Below are 12,500 nucleotides of genomic sequence, written 5' to 3'. Positions count from 1 at the left end.
TCTGTCAGCTGCTGCTGGCTCTTCCTCCTCCTCTTCCTCACACACTGCTGAGTTTGTCCTGGTGGATCATCAGGGGTGCAAAGCCTCACAGATGATGTGCAGCAGTGGGTCCCTCAGTCTGTCCTCACTCTGGACACTTGCAGTCGTCACACATGGAAATCAAATGTGTGATAAGCTGCAGGATTCAAACATAAGTGTAACTTATAAATTCATGTTCATACTTTTATTACACAATCAGAGAGAAAGAAAAAGAGAGAGAGTGCAGGACAGACAGACAGGTGACAGTCTCAGGTGTATACACTGCTACAAAACAGCACAAGAGAAGGAGGATTTAGTTATTATTAGTGTTATTATGAGTGCTAAACAAGAAGCGTTCCCAGATGGTACAGTGGACACATGTGTGGCTCCTGTGATTAAAGCATCTTTCTTTCAGCTTAACGAGTGAACCGTCAGCTCGTTCAAACACACGTTAAAGTCCGTTTGGCTCGACACCACCGAACAGAGGCAGCAATATAACATAGTTAACATTAACAGTGCAGTGAATCCTGCTTGTGCCGTGATATTCAGGACTGCAAACTGAGCAGCATCACGGACTTTCAGCTTGTTGTGTTTGTGGATATATGACTGACTTTAATTATCCATAAAATCATCGCATTCTCTGTAAGATTAAGGTCAACTATATATATTTTGAAGTAAAGGCTTTAAAACCATGTTAACGCTGAAAGTACAAACATCACTAATGTCACATAACTTTGCCGACATGTGGCCAACAGTAATGTTTTAATGTTCTTCATTATTAAACATTCGCACATAAATAACTGACATCATATTCAGTACTTACTTTTGACAGTTCACTCTCCGGCTGCTCCCTTCTGCCGTTTGCCGTATTCTGCGGCAAAATTATCCACACCCACGGCCGCGATATGGATTGTGGGATATATGGGACCATGAAACGTGCACCGGACCACGCTTGATATTTGGGGAAATCGACGGCGCATTTGGAGTATGCGTTTGAAGCACACTTCGAATTGGGATAGCCGTCGTCGCGTGGCGGTGACGTAATCGCACTCAAAATGCGTACTTCAAGCGTGCGGTCTCTTAATTGGGACACAGCCCCTGCCACACCTGGGACACAGCCAGGGTCTGCAGCCTTGGAGGACGCGGTCTACGCGGGCCTCGTCCTCGAAGACCAGAAGTGAGAGGCTTGTGAAATGGGATGGTCTGGCCTCTGACGCGCTGCTCAAGTTGCCTAGCAACCATGATACTAAATGCTGGAAACGTTTCATACAGCATTGTTTGAAATGAAGGATAAAATGTTTTTGTTCATCTGTTTGTCATTATATGAGCTTTGTTTGATTTGTTGAGTATCTGAGGCTGAGACCGCAGGACATCATTGTTGGGCTTCTTTTTTGTACTGAACAGTCATTTTAAGTAAATAACAATTAGCTAATGTTGTTCATGAGACTAAAGACATCTCACTTTGGTAATGTAATTTTAATATGGCCAATATTACAGTTATTATTATCCTCTCTTCACTTTAATGGGTCCAAAATAATCAACTCCAATGTTGGTGAATGGTGGGTTATCTGGCAGAATTCTTTCTTTGGGTAAGTCTGCCATCCTTTGCTCCAAGGCTTTTCCATGATATTTTCTGCAAAAATGACATTGTGCGACAACCTTCCTTACAGCTGAGTTGGCCTTTGTGATCCAATATTTTCTCCTTAGTGTGGATAAGGTGTAGTTACTATGATCAAGCTGTTGATGAATGTGCTTTAGGATGTGTAGAATGTGCTTAGCTACATGGGGATCTTTTGCAAGAACAAAGGGATGCTTCATTTCTTCCGGCAAGGAGCTCTTTGTCAATCGTCCTCCAACTCTTAAGAGGCCCTCATTATCAATATAAGAATCTAATCTGTAAATTGAGCTGTGCCTGCTCACGGAACCTTTCCCACTTGACAACGTAGCAATCTCCTCTCCAAATCTTTGTTGCTGGCAAAATCTGATAATGGCAAGCTTAGCTTCCAGAAGATCTTTTGAGGATAGTCCATGCCATTGCATTTTTTTTACTTTCTCCTTTGGAGTACCTTTACAAATTTGATTATGAGTTAGGTTGCGGTCTTCTTTTCTTATCTCTCATTGAACGAAGGATTGCCTTCAGTCTAAGGAACCAAGCAACAGCAACCTTGAGCCTTCTCCAGTCTGAGAAGTACGCCAACAATTGACATGTAGCATCAAGCAAGTCTTTTACTTGAGTAACATTCACTGTAGCCTCACCTTTGACTTCAGGGTCCTCCAGTTCTAAGGAGCATTCCACTAGATTGGTCGGCCAATCACTTTTTGGCTTCTGCAGAAAGCTTGGTCCTTCGATCCAGCAGCTGCTATGAATAATGTTCCCAGCCTTTGAGCCCTCTTGTAGCATCATCTGCTGGATTTTCCTTTTAGCTTACATATGTCCATTGTGATCGTTTAGTTGCAGTTGCAATGAATGAGACTCTGTTTATCACAAAAGTAAGGAAATGTTTATCCTCATTCAGTATGTATTTGAGTACATATGTACTATCTGTCCAAAATACAGATTGCTCGAGTTTCATTCTCAGCTGAGCCCTTAACATAAGGTACACTCGGACAGCAGTTATAAGTTCCACACTTGGAATAGTCACAGGTTTTAGAGGTGTAACCCTTGCCTTGCCCATGCTACATGGATGGATTTCCTACTGTCTTGCATGCGCAGATATGCTACAGTTCCATAGCCAGATTCACTGGAATCTGAAAAATGTTGTAGCTGTGCATGTGTGAGAGGTCCAAACTCTCTTGGTTGTATTCACTGTTTAACCTTGAAATGAGAAAGCATTTGCAAATCACTGAGCCAACTTTTCCACTTTTGCAACATGTTTTGGGTATTGGTTCATCCCATCCCGATTTCTGTTTGCAAAGCTCCTGCTGCAATCTTTTGGCAAGCAGCAAGACTGGTGCAAGAAATCCCAATGGATTGTAACTAGAGCTTGACAACATTCCATGTCTAGAGCAGGATTTTTGAGGAACTTCCATTTTAAAGTTAAATGTATCAGTTTTCCACACACCACTGCAAGCCCAGAGCTCTTTCTACAGGAAGTTTGTCTCTGCCCTCTTCAAACAGTCGTCCACATAGAAGTTCTCTTTTACTGTTTCACATACCTTGTCTAGGAATTCAGTTTTATTGTCCTCTGCTGTTTTTCTCAAAGCAAAACTGGTGCAGCTCGGGGAAGATACTGCACCGAACAGATGAACAGTCATGCGAAACTCAAGTATGTCCTTGCTAAGATCTCCATCTGGCCACCAGAAAAAAAAAAAAACGCAGAAAGTCTCTGTCCTCATCGGCAACTTTAACCTGATAAAACATTGACAGAAGGGAAGCTGAAGAAGAGCGAAGTATACGAGCAGGTGAGTATGTGTGCCGAAGATCAGATAAATATGGAGGAGCAAGGTTATGAAGGGCATTGAAAGTAAGAATCAGATCTTGAAATTGACATGGAGGTGAATTGGAAGCCACTGGAGCCGTTTAAGAACAGGTGTTATATGTTAAGTGGATCTAATTCTGGAAATGATACGAGCAGCTGTATTTTGAACTAACTGCAATCTATGGAGATATTTATGAGGTAGACCATAGAGAAGAGAATTTATCACCGTGAACTAAGCAAGACAGAGCTCGATTCATTTTGACTTGCAAGGGGAGCCCGGTCGGAATCTCAGAGCAGCAAGCCCTGACATGACCGCAACACGCCCCCCTACACTTTTTACATAGCCCGTTTGTTCCAGTTTATCGGCTTACAAACACGTTTAACTTACCGAAAAAGTACAGCGGGGCCTCAGGTCCGTCTGTCAGGTAGTCCAGTTTACTGAAGAACACCTCAGCGTGAGGAGAACTATTGATAACAAAAGAAAGAATCTTTGGAAAAAATTTATCTGAGGAGAATTAATTTATTTTAGTATGACCTCAGTCCCATCCGCTAACATGGAGGAGACGGGGTTTATGACCTATACTGCAGCCAGGCACCAGGGGGCGATGGAGACGTTTTGGCTTCATTTTTGGGGCGCTGTTGCGTCGTCCATGTTTTTTACAGTCACTGATAAGCTGTTGTTAGAATGTATTTGATATTACTTTCTAGTATCAGCTGATGTTTGGTGGAGCCACAGCTGTAAAAGCTGCTGGTCATGATATTGGTTTGGATATCTGATGAGAGGGAAACATGAAGATGAAACCATGAGATGAATCATCACAGCTGAACAGGTGATGGAGAAACAGGTTTACCTTTTAGGTGACATGAATGAGTTGAAAGGAAGTTATGAACTGTTTCTGAGAGACAAATAACACCAGGATCCTTTTCTACATAGCTGACGGCTGGTAACTGCAGGGGTGGGTATAGCAATGTTTTGTCGGGGGCCAGGTTGGGCCTTAACAGGGGGCACAAAGAAATATTTTTCTTTGTTATGTCATTTAAAAACTTTGAATAAATAATTATCTGAATCTTACAACAAAAGTGGTCATCTGATTAAATGTATAGAAATCCATTATTGTATATAGTAACTAATAAGTCTAATATGCACCCTAGTAAGCTATAGTACTTTCTGTGCAGTCTGCAATTCTGTTGAAGAAAGATATTGAATCTATTTAATTATTGTAGAAAAATAGTTGATTTCTGTGCATTTGTTTTACACTTACATTGAATTAAAGTTGATTATATCGATTAAGGGGGGGGGGGGGTTCCCCAATATTTTTGCTGGGAGTTGGCAACCCTATTAGTTAGGTAGGTAAGTACTCTTTAAAATACCAGAATAGGGAGGGTGGTGTAGGTTTAAATTTATTAGCTTGATCAGTGTTGCTGAACTATAAAATGTTTTGGGTGGAGTGTATTTTTTGCATACAGGTATAACAGAATAGCTTCAGTTTCTTGTTTTTTAAAACTTGAGTATGAACTTATACAAAATCCAGCAAGACATTTACAAAAAAACAGTTTTATTGATTACAAAATACGTTATATCGGATTAGGGCTGCCACAAACGATTATTTTGATAGTCGACTAGTCACCGATTATTTTTGCGATTAGTCGACTAATCAGATCATGCATCCATTGGACGTAAAACGTACAGCTTATTGCACCAGCAGCATCTGCTCTTATATAACTATCATTAGCTTACAGCTTTAAGTGTTTAAGGTATGTGCTAACTAAAAATAAAGACAAGATGATAGTTTATAAAATTTTAATGAAATCTGCAGATTGTTTCGGTGAAGTTGAATAAACTCCTTGCTATCTAAAATATAACAGGACACCGGAGTATATTCTCCAGCATCTCACACTTCTGATAATCAGTTGTCTGCTTGACGTTTATTCAGTTGTGTAAAAACTATAACTTTAATCTCAGCCAAACCGATTTACTCAGGAACAAATAAAATACTGAAAAAAGCCAAACAATAACAGTTTTAAGTTATCTAAGTGACTTATATATGTTTAACCTGAGTAGTGAAAGACGGCGGTGGGTTTGAAAACGATTTACCGAGAGTCCGGTGTTCTCACCGGCTCTAGTGAGCCTTGCCCCCGGCTAGCTATCGAGCTAGTGGGTAACAGACGTCTCCGAAAATGTCGGAGCGCTTTTCAAAATATGCGGTGTTTTGATAAACTGAGCAGATATTTCAGGTTTACACAGCTACATTCCCGCCTGAAAATATGTTAAACGTTTATTTTGTGACCCAGAAAGAATAATAAGAGTAACATTAAAACTAACTAGCTGCCGCCATTGTTGGAAACTGAGCAGGGCCGCGCTATGAATTCTGGGACACAGCTTCTTCTTCTTCGGGGTTTAACGGCAGCTGGCATCCTTGTACATGCAGTGCTGCCATCTTCTGTTTCAGTCCGTTATTACACTCTTAAATCCTACTACTTATTCCTGCGTCTTTTGGGATCTTACAAAGCTTCAAACAACGCGTCGACTATTAAATCAGTCGTCGACGATTTTGATAGTCGACTAGTTGACTAATCGTGGCAGCCCTATATCGGATTCATATCAGCATCGGCAGATATCCAAATTTATGATATCGGAATCGGTATCGGACATTAACATTTACCTGTGGGCGCACCTCTATGTCGTTGTCTGGGTCCAGCAGTTTGTAATCAGTCTGCTGTAGATGGATGTATGAAGGGCCCTGAAGAAATGCTGGACCTGTGAACCATGTCGTGTGTTCTAACTCAGCGGCTGGAACTGATCATGAGGATTCTGGTCAGTCGTAACGAAATGCCAATGCTCTGGAGTAGTTGACTCTCTAATACAACACACACGATTGTTTACATATACATAAAAATGTCTGGATTTGTTGTGGATATAACCAAGGACCACCTTGCTGTCTGTATAGAAACTAGTTTTGTCTATAGGGTGATCAAACTTTTCAGATATGACCTCTGCCATTTCAACCGCTATTACTGCGGCGCAGAGTTCGAGCCTAGGTGAGCTCTGGCTGTGGAACAAGTCATGCCTTACCTAGGACAAACTCAACCTCTGTCTTGCTATCCCCAGTGGTGACCTTGAAGTATGAAACTGCACATATTGCCTTCATGGACACATGTGAAATGATTTGAGGCGACTGACTGCGTAGTGGCGATTGTTACGCAGATTACATGTGGAAATATAAAAAAAAGCATCAGTTGTTCACCTGCAAACGGAGAGCTTTAACACTTTAGTTAAATCTATTTTTTCATCCATGAGAAGCTGTTTAAAAGATGAGTCATTTGGTATGAAGCATATTTATCAAACCTCATCATAAAACCCATCATGCAATGTTTTCCATTTGGCAATCATTTCTGTAAAAGAATCATTATCATCAGTATTGTTAGAGATGAAGACACACATGCATCACCAAACATCACACACACACTCCTTTGTACTGTTCTATTTTTCCATGTTCAGATGTTTGCCATCAGAGACAATGAATACCACTCAACCTGTGGATAAATACAAAAAACATCGAACTGATATCAGTGATCAAAGTCAGTCTAAGGTAACACCACATGTAGCCATGTGTTTTCGCACAGCTGCAAATCCTCTTCTGTCCACGTCTTGACCTTGTCTCGTGTCTTTCTCGTATTTCCTGCCTGGGCGGTCTGGAGCTGTAGGAGAAACACAAATTAACTCAGAGACACAGACTGATGCGACAAAACCAGTAAGTAAGTGTACAGCGTACACTGTAGTCTATAGCACACAGGAGTATTACCTTATTATATACACACTGGTACGTTTTCTTGTGGCAACTGATGAACTGAAACAAATGAGCGTGCTGTGTGTGCAACAGCGCGACCAACATTACCTCTCCTTTTATTAACTGCACAAGTACTGCTGGTCATAGCTGCTGGCTAACTGGGTAAGGCTGTCATGGGTCTGTAGCTCTGTCTATCGTTATGGGGAACATATTTAAATGGTAAATGGCCTGCATTTGTATATCGCTTTACTAGTGCCTAAGGACATTCATTCACCCATTCACACACACATTCTCCCACTGGTGATGGCAAGCTACATTGTAGCCACAGCCACTCTGGGGCGCACTGACAGAGGCGAGGCACTGGCGCCACCGGACCCTCTGGCCACCACCGGTAGGCAACGGGTGAAGTGTCTTGCCCAAGGACACAACGGCCGAGACTTTCAGAGCCGGGGCTCGAACCAGCAACCTTCCAATTACAAGACGAACTGCCAATTCTTGAGCCACAATCGCCCCCAGTTTTATTTAGTTTTAAAGTAAGTTACAGGGCTTTTCCTGCCTTTCTGGGGTGATTATATTTCACTAAAAATGATCTAATATGCATGTCCACATAATTATGGATGATTAAACTTGTGATATTTAAAAACACGCTGTATTTTAAAGAGCATAAATTAAGAAATAAATTATATTAGATTTATATTTTAATTATGACAAAATGCTGGTTTTACAGCAGTAAAATTATTGTGTCTCTACAGTTTAAAATGTAATAAGCTTTCTCCCTGCACAGAGTGGATAGTGAAACAAATACATCATGAATACAATATTTCATATTTATTACTTTTTTCCTCATTGCTTTATTATTGTAGCTCTAGTATTAAATAATAAGGGAAGGATTCTGGATCAGCACCATGATGCCCATAGTATATATAGTATTCTGAAGAAGGTCTAAAATGTCACTGTGTGTATTTGCTTGTGTGTGTTTTATGTGTATAGATTTTTTAAATTATTACTCATTGTATAACATTGTCCAGACATGGCTGGTAAGGACATGAGGAGGAAACATTAGGAGCTGTGTGAGGCTACTAAACGCAGTGAATCCCTCAGCAGCTGGATTACAAAGAGCACAGGTAACATTAACACATGTACCAGCTGTTGGAGAGGTATTCCAGGAATGTTTTGCTTCTATAACATTTTTCCGTCATCATTTTATTATAGATTAAGTGCAAGAGTTGTTAGGTGTGGATAATTAAATAATAGTTTATTGCAATAGCAAGTTGTGCCTTGTTCTCAGATGGAGAGCAAGTGGAGAGTGATAGATGAAGTGAGGAAATAGAAGGAGGAAGAGAAGCAAAGAGTGATTCACAGGCAGAGCCTAGTTTGTTTCTTTTAGTTTTTTGTTGCCTTGTGGTTTCAAGCGCTGTCACCAATCTTTACATTGTGTTATTATCTCATAAAACTTGTTTAATCAGCTACCATCTCTCCTATGGACTTTTTAATGTCTACAATCTCAGATCAACACAGCCCTGCCCTCCAGCACTATCAGCAGCAGGAGCAGCAGAAACCCCTCAACAGCTACATTGTACCCATCAGGTAAAACATAGGCTAGATTTGCTTTGCCTTGTCGCCATCTCACAACAATGATATACATATATATACATATACATATATGATATACAGTGATATAACAGTGATGCGATCCCAAATTAGAGTCTTGATGAATGTGTTTTGTTGTTATTCAGCCTGGTTCAATGCACCCCTTTTTAACTTTGAGCACCCGCCCCTTTAAATGTCTGCACGGCCCTGCTGCCCAGCTTTAATTTTCTACTACTCTACCCATTATCATGTGTATTTGTAAGCATGCTGCAAAACCCCCTCTGCACTCTATGTCATCCTGCAATATATCAATCCAGACAGTAATGCTGAATGAAGCTCTTGACTCTCAAAATCTGGAGCACCAACTCAGTTATAAGCACATTTGCATTGTGTATATTTTAAAATAACAAATCAGCTTTATCTAATAATTTGAATAAAAACCAATATTTTTTTTTCTTTCCAACCCTAACAGCCACCATACATCAAACAACTCTGATCTATTTTTTTTAAAGGAAAGTGATAAATCTGCATTTTCTATCTTTACAGTGTACAGTAATCTTTACTGTTGTCAGGTAATCACCCGTTCAAAACAGTTTGAAACATCTTAAAGGTACTTATAATTATCATTTACTGTCCCCACATCAGTGATGCTGCTGGGGAAAACAGATATGGACCTTGACTTTAACACTCAGTGTCTTCTGCGTTCTTCCTCCTCTTCTTGCTTCAATCTGAGGGGTAGGTGGTAGGTGCTTCGAAATGTTGTAGGTGGCTGGTTTTATACTACTACCAATGAGTCTGAGTGGAACTCCTTCTTTGTGTACTTATGGAAGTCCATATATACAGGGTGTAGCATCCCCTGGGTAAAGGCGTTGATATGCAAGACAGTCAGTGGCTTTTTCCTTTTCAAGATCTTGTATGCAACTGATGACTTTCTTTTTGTAGTTGCTTCTGGGGTTTCACCTTGAAACTTCATAGGTATTGTTGTCACTGAGGAGTGTAGTAATGTTTATTTGCTCTGCTTCTTTTTGTCAGGGATAAAATACATATACTTTTTGTGTCCCAGCTGATTAACAGGAGAAGAGTCTGGTGGAGCAGCAGAGGAACAATTTCAGCCATTTAGACTCAGCTCAGCCACTATAGAGGAAACAATGACTTTAACACAAAAGGTGAGAAAAATATCACAGTTACAATGTATTAAATCCAGTTCTTTGTATTCTTCAATGGCCAAGGAAGACACGGCTCAAAGTGGTCTAATTCAAAAGATGATCTTTAATTTTACATATTCCAGAATATGGAGACTGAGCAGGCACACAGACACTCCAGCCGAAGTCTCAAGCAAAAACAGGAAGCCTGGTTATTTATATTCTTCCTCTAGACGTCACACACACTTTAAGTTTCGAACAAACACTCTACTTAGTTTCACTTTCTGCCTGCAGCTCCTATTTTCTGCAAAAGCATGTAGTTTCCTGTCAACCTGCGACCTAGTTTTACACTGAAGTCTGGCCTCTCATAAAACAATCTAATCAGCAAATAAGCATTAAGAATATATATTTATTTCTTAACAACTGTTATTGAAACTGTGTGCACAGCTGGTTGGTTTTTAAAAACCCAATAACAGCAGCTTTCTTTTCCATCCTGGGCTCCTCCATATATAAAGAATCTACATTCACAAACAAAAACCACAGAAGTTACAAGAAAATACAAAGATCATATTTTATCAGCATGCATTGAAAAAACTGTATCATCAGTTGAACTGAAAAGTTTTTATGAAGTGAAAGATTTTCTCGACTGATCAATATTTCTTCAATAATGTCATTTTAATTAAAACTCCCATTGTAGCACATCATTGTAATGTGATAATATCACCAGAAGGTGGTGGAAACACACCAACAATGTGTTTGGTGACATGTTTGATTCCACTAATGGAGGGAGTTTCAGTTTGATCCACGACTGGATTTCACTCACTGCCTCTGTTTGTATCTCTGTCACTGCAGGACCAGCATGGAGCAAGAAGTCAACGCTCTCAGGAGGCCGACAAACCTCACAGAAGAAAGGGAGAGAAAACCTACAGCTGTGACTTGTGTGGAAAGTCTTTTACCCGGGCTGGAGGCTTAAAAAAACACCAACTCATCCACAGTGGAGTTAAACCTTACAGCTGTGATTTGTGTGGAAATTCTTTTACCCGGGTTGGAGGCTTAAAAACACACCAACTCATCCACAGTGGAGTTAAAGCATACAGCTGTGACCTGTGTGGAAAGTCTTTTACCCGGGCTCAAAGCTTGAAAAAACACCAACTCATCCACAGTGGAGTTAAAGCATACAGCTGTGACATGTGTGGAAAGTCTTTTACCCGGGCTCAAAGCTTGAAAAAACACCAACTCATCCACAGTTGAGTTAAAGCATACAGCTGTGACCTGTGTGGAAAGTCTTTTACCCGGGCTCAAAGCTTGAAAAAACACCAACTCATCCACAGTTGAGTTAAAGCTTACAGCTGTGAGTTGTGTGGTAAAGCCTTTGCTCGAAATAGCCACTTGCAGATTCATCTAGTTACCCACTCTGGAATTAATGCCTACAGCTGCGACTTTTGTGCAAAAACTTTCAGCCTCATCGGGAACCGAAATATTCACCTACGGATTCACACTGGACATGATGTTTCCTGCTGTGATCAATGTGGGAAACTGTTTTCAACAGATACACAATTACAAAGACACATGCTAACCCACACTGAGAGATCTTATAAATGTGACCTGTGTGAGAAGACTTTTAAAGCTCCACATTACCTGAAAAACCACCAACAGAAAACCCACCACACCAGAAAGTAACTGTTAGGTCTGCACTCGCAGGCCTCGCTGGTTCAAACTTATCACCGTGAACAAAGCAAGACAAACAGAGATCGATTGGTTTTTGACTTGCAAGGGAAGCAGCTGGACCAGGATTTTGGAGCTGAAGGCCGATCGGGTTTCTGGTCGGGTCTACCCGATCCGTACCGCGCATGTGCAGATGTTTTCTTCTACTTCTGTTTCGTTTAATGGCAGTTTACTCCCCAGTGTACGAGGATACTGTCACCTGCTGACCGAGTGAATGAACCCTATTGTAAACTGAATTAGCGTCATTACTAACGTGTGTTAAATTTGATTCAGTGATAGTCGAATCACTACTCTTTCACTACTTAGGTTAGACATGATAAATAATTCTCTTAGATAACTTTGAAATGTTAATGTTTGGTTTATTTCAGTGTTTTATTTGTTCCTGAGTAAATCGGTTTGGCTGAGATATATTTCAGTCCAGGAGGAAACTGTCAGAGTAAATTGTTACATGTTGTCATTCTTGTACTCAAATTTGTAATATATTTTATTTTTGCTTTTAAAATTAAACACAACATGCTTATACAGATTCAATTTTGAACAATTACTACAGTTGGCATTCGTGAACTGAGCATGAAGAAAAGAAAAAGAAGGAGAGAGAGAGAGGAAAAAAAATGATAACAATATTAACTAAATAAAAAATAAAATAAGAACATTCACGCAGAGTGTGAGGCATGAGTTATGATCAATTAGTTTTTAAGAATTCTAGAAAAGGCTGCCAAATCATACAAAAACTCACCAGTTTCCCTTTTCTGTTCCTCTTTCTGTCTGTTCCACCCTGGCCACAGACACCATCTCATTAAGCCACCTTTTAAAACACG

General features: G+C 40.3%; 1 long non-coding RNA gene across 1 annotated transcript; it reads left to right on the top strand.

The window, feature by feature from the left end:
• The first annotated feature begins 4,762 nt into the window (after positions 1 to 4,762).
• LOC146389815 (uncharacterized) lies at positions 4,763 to 12,189 on the top strand. Its single transcript, XR_014798567.1, has 3 exons — positions 4,763 to 8,812; positions 9,879 to 9,981; positions 10,810 to 12,189. It is a non-coding gene; the product is annotated as an uncharacterized LOC146389815 (long non-coding RNA).
• The last annotated feature ends 311 nt before the right edge of the window (positions 12,190 to 12,500 follow it).

The sequence above is a fragment of the Perissodus microlepis genome, chromosome 3 (genome assembly GCF_051167445.1).
Source record: "Perissodus microlepis isolate ML-2025 ecotype Zambia chromosome 3, ASM5116744v1, whole genome shotgun sequence".
Lineage (NCBI taxonomy): Eukaryota > Metazoa > Chordata > Actinopteri > Cichliformes > Cichlidae > Perissodus > Perissodus microlepis.
This window is presented reverse-complemented; position numbering and strand designations above follow the sequence as displayed.